The sequence below is a fragment of the Anthonomus grandis genome, chromosome 16 (assembly GCF_022605725.1).
Source record: "Anthonomus grandis grandis chromosome 16, icAntGran1.3, whole genome shotgun sequence".
NCBI classification, from domain to species: domain Eukaryota; kingdom Metazoa; phylum Arthropoda; class Insecta; order Coleoptera; family Curculionidae; genus Anthonomus; species Anthonomus grandis.
Window position 1 is genome coordinate 12,381,243 of NC_065561.1, and position 7,595 is coordinate 12,388,837.

Genomic DNA, 7,595 nt, shown 5'->3' on the forward strand with positions numbered 1-7,595 from the left:
CTATATTGTGTCTATTTGTTCAAATTTTTGATCAGTTAGTAGGCGTATTTCTAAGTTAAAAAAAATGCACATTTCTGAGTTAATAATTTATATCACGTAATTACAGGTAATGATACATTTAAATTCTATGAAAGTAAAGGTAATGCTGATGCAATTCTTAAGAGCAAATAAAAGTTTTAGTTTTATTTTCTGTCTTTGATTAAAGACTAATTTTTTAAACAGGCAAATTATAGGCCTGTTTGTATATTTAGGTCTAGTACCTCATTTTTTTTCTTTCAAATTTTACTTCTTGTTGCCTTTATTAGTTCTTATTTGCTTTTTAAATTTATAACTGTTTTTATCATTTCTTGTTTGAACCTAAAGTTACCGGGCAAACATTCTAATTTCAAACATACGACCTGTATTTAGAAAATACATAAAAATGAACTTATTATATGTGTTTATTCAAGAATTTGAATTGGAACATATATTCGTTCATGAAAGTTGAACAAATGTATATTATGTTAATTTTTTGCAAAACTATTTAAAGCGCCTCAGAATTACGCCTAATATTTTATCAGAAAACTTGAACATTTTATTACGGGACACCCTGTTTTAATTGGGTTTTAATTAATACAAACATTAGAAAATTTTACTATAAACTTAGGTCGGAATAATTGCATTGCTTTAGAACACAAATTATATTAGTTTCAAGTAATACCATGTACTCAACATGGGGTCTCGGAATCTATAAGAGATACGAAGATGGTTAAATTGAGAATTTTTCAGCTTAAGAATAAGCTGTTTAAAAATTCCTAATGATTCCGAAGATAATCGTAAAAAAAAAACGAAATTTTGAAAATTCGATTGTATTTTTTTCTCAGCTTATTTTTTATTCGACTTTAAAGTAATTTGCACTTTTCATTGCCGATTTTTTCGTGCTACATGATGGTGTTTTTATATTTTTAATACGACGTTTTATCTTTTGCCAACCATCATCAAATTTATTTTTTCTAACGGGCGCCATATTGGACTTTTGCATTTTTAAAATCTATGCAAAGTTCTATTTTTAATGATGATTATTACACGTAATTTAAAAAAGAGACAATATTTAAACTGTCAATAAATGTTACACGTTACAACTGCAAAATATACAGAAATACTAGAATTGCAATATTTTTAATGCTGTACACATATTACTTCAGGTTATTACACATTATTCGACTTATTATTTTCGAAACACCTTTAAATAGGACTAAATTAATCTCTACTCAAAAAAAACTCAACTCTATTAACACACGTTGGTAAATAAATAAATTTAGAAAAAAAATATTTATCTTAAAATAAAATTATATTAAGTGCTCAAATTGTTGTCCCTGTGTACCAAGACAAAATTTCCCCTTTCTTACGAATATTAAGCACCATGCGATTTATTTTTCGTCTACTTAATACATATGTTAACTTCCTAATAATATCAATCAATCAATCAATATATGCTTTATTGTCATAAAAGTAAATTTGTTGACAAAGCTGTAAAAAAGAAAAACATATACACAAACATGTAAAAAGGTTATTTACATGCTATGGTCCATCATCCTAAAGGCATTCTGCTTCTATGAATATGGTTTACCTATACCGGTAAAACCAACAACATCCCCATTCTTCAGAAAAAAATACTCCTCCAAGACTCTAAACCAAAACATACAAAGCTAATATAATGTCAGGAGTATCAATATGTATAACACAAACAGATATTATTCACTCCCGAAATATACAATTTTATTAAATGTAAAACTGAAAAAAAAATGAATCACAGAAATAAATTAGGCGAAATGATATGGTGTAAAAAATAAAAAGAATATACCTAAAGTCCTGCAAGAAAAAGGTAAAAATGACTAAAATCTATCCGACAAAAATTCGGTTATTTCATAATAGCCCTTTGCAACTAAGAGTTTTTTAACACGTTTTCTAAAAAGTTTTCAGCTACCGATACCTTTCAAATCTGCAGGAAGATGATTAAAGAGTTTTTTACCATGAAATATAAAAGTTCTTTTGATCAGTGAACTTGTAGGCATAGGCAAGAGCACATCATTAGCTCGTCGACTGCTATATTCATGCCTATTAGTTGTGTTCACATTTCTAAACTTCTTATGAACGAGGCAAACAGATTCCAATATAAATAAGGCAGGAAGGGTTAGGATTTTATGATTGATAAATAGCTGTTTGCAAGACTCTCTCATACTCACATTACACAGACGTCGGATCGTTCTCTTTTTCAAAACAAAAACACTATTAAATAAGTAATGTGTGCATGCACCCCAGAAACACAAACCATACCTTAAATGGGACTCAATTAAAGAAAAATAAACATTTCTCGCCATGTCAAAATCAACCTCTCCTGCGACCACTTTAAGAGCATAACAATTTGCTGATATTTTTCTACACAATTGCGTGATATGGCCTTAACCGCATCTCCTTAATATTTTGAAATTCCTCCCTCTCATAATCGATTTATAAGTTTTCCCTATAAAAATGTAGCTAAAACATTCAAATCGGGAGACCTTGCCGGCCATCTTACAGGACCATCATTTCCAAACCGCCTGTCACCAAACCAGACTGCATAGTAATTTTCTAAAGGAATTATGTTATCCAAATAGCCTTCAAAGTCTGATCTTAAAAACTGGTAATAAGAACCTCCGTTTTTATAAATAAGATAATTTTGTAGAGATTTTAAATAAGCAAAAATTCTATAGAGCGCCCATAAAAAAAAACAAAGTTAATAATGATTGGCAACAAACACGAAACGTCGTATTAAAAATCTAGAAACACCATTATGTAGCGCGAACAAAGTGACAAGCTAATTATTTTAAAATCGGATAAGAAATAAGCTCCATCGATTTTTCAAAATTTTGAATTTCTTTAAACGGCATATTATTAATCTCAAAACTTAATTGCCATAATTTAACCATCTTCGTATCTCTTATAGATTTCAAAATCCCCATGTTGAGGGTCGAATTTGAAACTCCCTGTATATCTTAATAAATATGCTTATTTCAATTATAAAAATAGAAAATAAGTATTTTTTACATAGGAACAGGTTCGAAAGAAAAAAATTGCATCATTTACAATAGCACTGAGAACAATTTTTCAAAATATTCCTATTTAACCACCTGTTTCCTGTTTTAATTTTAAAAATATACCCTTTCCAGTTCAATAATGAACAAATCTGGCTGATATATACAGATCAAACTTTTGTTTATTAATTATCACATTTAATAATATTCACATTTAGAGGAAAGTCGCCTAATATGGAGAGGTTTTTTTTTGAAAATAGTAAAAAGATTGCATGATATGTTCAAAATTGGAAAAATCTCGAAGTGATATTATTTTACGCCAGGACAGATGATATATGTACAAAAACACTCAAAATTAATTAAATTGGGGTAGTGATCCTCTTATGTAAAAATAATGCATCTCGAAATTACGAACCTAAATTGGGGAGGTCGAATTTTCATATACACACACCTTTGCAGAATCCAGTGATCGATTCAATGGGTTGCAAAGTGTGTTTAAAAAAATATGGATGTTGTTTTTAAGAAAATAACTTTAACATCTACTAAGATACATTTATTAAAAAACAACTGAATAAAGTTAATTAGAATAAAAGAATAAAGAAACTGGTCATCTGAATAAAGACCCTGCAGTAAATGCACTCGGCATCTTCATCTTCATCAGATATTGGGTCGTCTGCGGAGTCATCCATATATTGGGCTTCGCCTTCTTCATCAGATGATTCTCCTGAAGAGTCAACTTTTTTCCCCTTTTTAGGCTTACTTGGTTTTACAGGAGCTACAGCTTTCTTTTTTTTGAGCTTTGGGTTTTGTTTAGTGACTCTTCCAAATACGTTTTATATAGCGTCCCCGTAATATGTTCTGCTGATCCGGGACGGGCACTTTGTTTGCCTGGATTCAAGACTGGCACAGGGCTTATTTCGCTAGGAATAACAAACTTCTATTGTTTGCCTGTATTGCGGGACTGTCTAACTGATTTTGACCAGAACAAGACTTCTGACATTGTAGGCCGGATGGACCAGGTTTAGATATGTTCTTTGTAGAACTGGTTGACACCATTGGATGATTACCTAAATTCTCATCAGGAATGGGATCATTTTGTAGAGCTTCCATATGTGGATTTGGAACTGTTTGATCAACAATTGTGTTAAGAAACTCGTGTGATCCAAACTCATGGCGATTACAGGGAAACAAGCCCGCCTTTTCAAAACCTTTTGCACCGATTTCAGCAGTCGCCCCTTTTCGGTAAGCATTTCCAAAAAGCTGCCCAATCTTGGTAAACTGTTACCACTCCCCTATCAGCATGATTTCGAAGCCACATTTCGATTTCTTGTGCATAGTAAGTTTTAAATGGTGACATAGAAGAAAAATCTAGCGGCTGCATCTTGTGCGAACTGTGGGGAGGGAGGCACACTATGTAAACGTGATTACTGCGAGCTAGGTTAATCACCTCAATATTTCTGGTATGTGTAAAATGACCATCAAGTACCAGGACAGCTGGATCATCTGCTGTGGGCTCTACATGCTTTAAAAAATGTTTAAACCAATCGGTAAGTAATTCCGACTGGATCCATCCTGAAGGGTGACAGGCATAGATGGACCCTAGGGGTGTTCCGTCCATAAGTTCTTGCTTCATATTTTTACGCGGAAATATCACTAGTGGAGGAATGAAGTGACCCGCGGGGTTCATGCATGTAACTATAGTGATAAGTGAACCTCGTTCGGCAGCTTGCAAAGCACCTATTTGCTTTTTACCCCTCAACTCAAAACAACTTTTGTATGTTTGTGTTGAACCACAGTAATCCCCGTTTCATCGCAATTATACACACGTGATGGGGAATGCTTGATCTTTTCCATAATGGGTTCATAAATATCAAAGAACCTCGAAACAGCTTCGCGTGTAAACCCTTTTGCTCTTACGTAGGAAACGCCTTGGGGAGTTCGGACGGAAAGCTTTTTATGTCGTCTCATAAAATTTCGTAGCCATTTTTTACCAGCTTGCTCCTTTTCCTTTAGAGAATGGATTCTTTAAATTGTTCAGTTTTGCCAGCTGGTAAGCCATGCATCGCACATCTCTTCGCGAAAGGCCAAAATATTTTTCTTCCATTTCAAGGCAATATGCAACCAGTTCCTGTTCTAATTCTTGCGGTAAAATCGGATTTCTACCCATTTTGGTTTTAATTATCTCATCAGGAGAAGTGCCTTTATTTATAGCATAACGTTCTAAGGTTGTCTATGCAACATTGAAGACCCGAGATGCTTTATAGCTACCCATTTCTTTATTTCGCATAGCTTGTACCGCCGCCTTCATTTGAACAGGGTTCCATGTCTTTCGTTTTGGCATCTGCAAATAAAAAAAAGACATACTTAATTGCAATACATTACTAAATGGTTACTAATATGGGGAGCCCCAAATTCGGACTCCCTTAACTCCCCGTAATAGGAGTCCCAGTCCGCTAAGGTTTATAACCTCAAAAAATAAATACTAACTTTTTATTATTTAAAATAAACGTAAAGCATCAATATTTTATCTACAAAGCTTCATTCAATAAAAAAACAAATCCTTAATCACTTACCTTGCCGTACTTATTAATGAAAATCGATAACACGAATAAACTTTATAAATATTTACGTTCAGATAACGTGGGATCACGGGTATGGATACCGGTATGGAAACATTCTAAAATATAAACAAAAAAACTACTATGCATTCAATCATTCTTTTTTTATATTTAGTTGGTCACTCTTTCGCTTTATTTAATGATTGCTTTGCATCACCTTCCCATCGAACCTATAATATTCGACTGAAATTTTACTCTATTCTTCCCGCAGAACTAACCATAGATCAGGTTTTTTGATGTTTCTTCTTCTAAATTGATTTTCCAAGTACTGCCAAAGATTATCTATAGAGTTCAAATCGGGGAATTTTCCCCTTGAAATCGAATTTTTAACTAGTAGGGATGTGTGTTCAGGATCATTATCCTCTAGGAAAATCTATGACAATGGCAGATCCTCTTCACATGGCAAACAAGTTACTCTCCAATATATATCAACATACTTTCGAGCATTAGTGTTTGGGAAAATAAGTAGCGAAGCTGCCAGTGTGCCTCAAGGAGTACGTGAAAACTGGTTAACAACTGTCTGGCCTGAAATACGAAAAGGATATAAGGATGACGAAATATATAATACCGACGAGACAGGACTTTTTTATAAACTGACCCCAGATAAGACATTAAAATTCAAGAGTGAAACTTGTACTGGCGCAAAATTATCAAAGGAACGAATTACAGTCTTAGTTGCTACCAATATGACAGGATCGGATAAACGTAAACTTATTGTGATCGGCAAGTCGAGAAATCCACGATGTTTCGAACATATCAAGACATTACCTGTCGTGTACAAGTCCAACAAAAAGGCCTGGATGACTTCTGATTTATTTGTCAGGATTCTTCGTGAATGGGATGCAAAGTTGGTGAAGACCAAGAAAAAAATTTTACTTTTAGTAGACAACTGTCCCGCTCATCCGAAAGTTGATAATTTAAAATACATAAAACTCGAGTTTTTGCCAGCAAACACTACCTCTGTCCTGCAGCCAATCGACCAAGGGATTATTCGATCATTAAAAGTGCATTTTAAAAAGTTTCACTTAATGAAAATCATAGAAAATGCTGAACAAGGCAAAGAGTGTTGTATTAACCTTTTAGATGCAGTATCAATGATCGCTAAAGCATGGGATAGAGTTTCATCAAAAACAATTGCCAACTGTTTTAGACATGGAGGCTTCGTAGAAAGTGAGGATGTTAGAAATGATAGCTTTGATGAAGAAGATGACATTCCACTGGCTAAATTAATTAATGTTAATTTTGAAGAGGAAGATGAGGTTCCGCTAGCTGTAATAAAAAAGTCTGCTGCATTGTCAGATGATCAATGGACCGAGTTTTTACATGCAGAAAATAGTTTGGAAGTATGCGACAATCTAAGTGAAGAACAAATTGTAGACGACATCTCAGGACAAAGAGGAAAGCGAAGATGAGGGTTCAGAAGGGGAAGAATTTCAACTTCCATCTGCAGCAGAAGCTCTTCAAGCCACTAATACTATTAAAAAGTTTGTTTTTTATAACTATTCATCGGACGAAATATTGGTAAACCATGTTAATAATTTAGAGAAAAAAATTGAATTCATCTATTATGGTACTCGAACAAAGAAACAGAGTAAAATCACAGATTATTTCAAGTCTTAAAACTGGAGAAGGTGTAGGTACTACATACATACATATGTATCTGTTAAATGTTGTGAATTTGTAAATTAGTGGTTAATAAATTATTTTAAACAAATTGGATGGTGAATTTTATTTCTTATGGCTATCGTAAAGTCTATCTTCTATTAGTTTGCTAGAAAAAAAAAACAGGTCGCATATAACGAAAGTCGGATATAGCGACGTAATTTTCGTGGTCCCTTCACCGTCGCTATAAGCGACTTTCACTGTACACAGAATACACTCTTAGTGGTAGATGTAAGAAATTGTAAAAAATTAAATGTTTCCA

At 33.3% G+C, this 7,595-nt stretch overlaps 1 protein-coding gene across 2 annotated transcripts in view; it reads left to right on the forward strand.

Annotated features, from left to right (window-relative positions):
* The window catches only part of LOC126746020 (signal transducer and activator of transcription 5B), a 65,905-nt gene that overhangs the window by 48,831 nt on the left and 9,479 nt on the right, over nucleotides 1–7,595 (forward strand). The window lies entirely within an intron of this gene.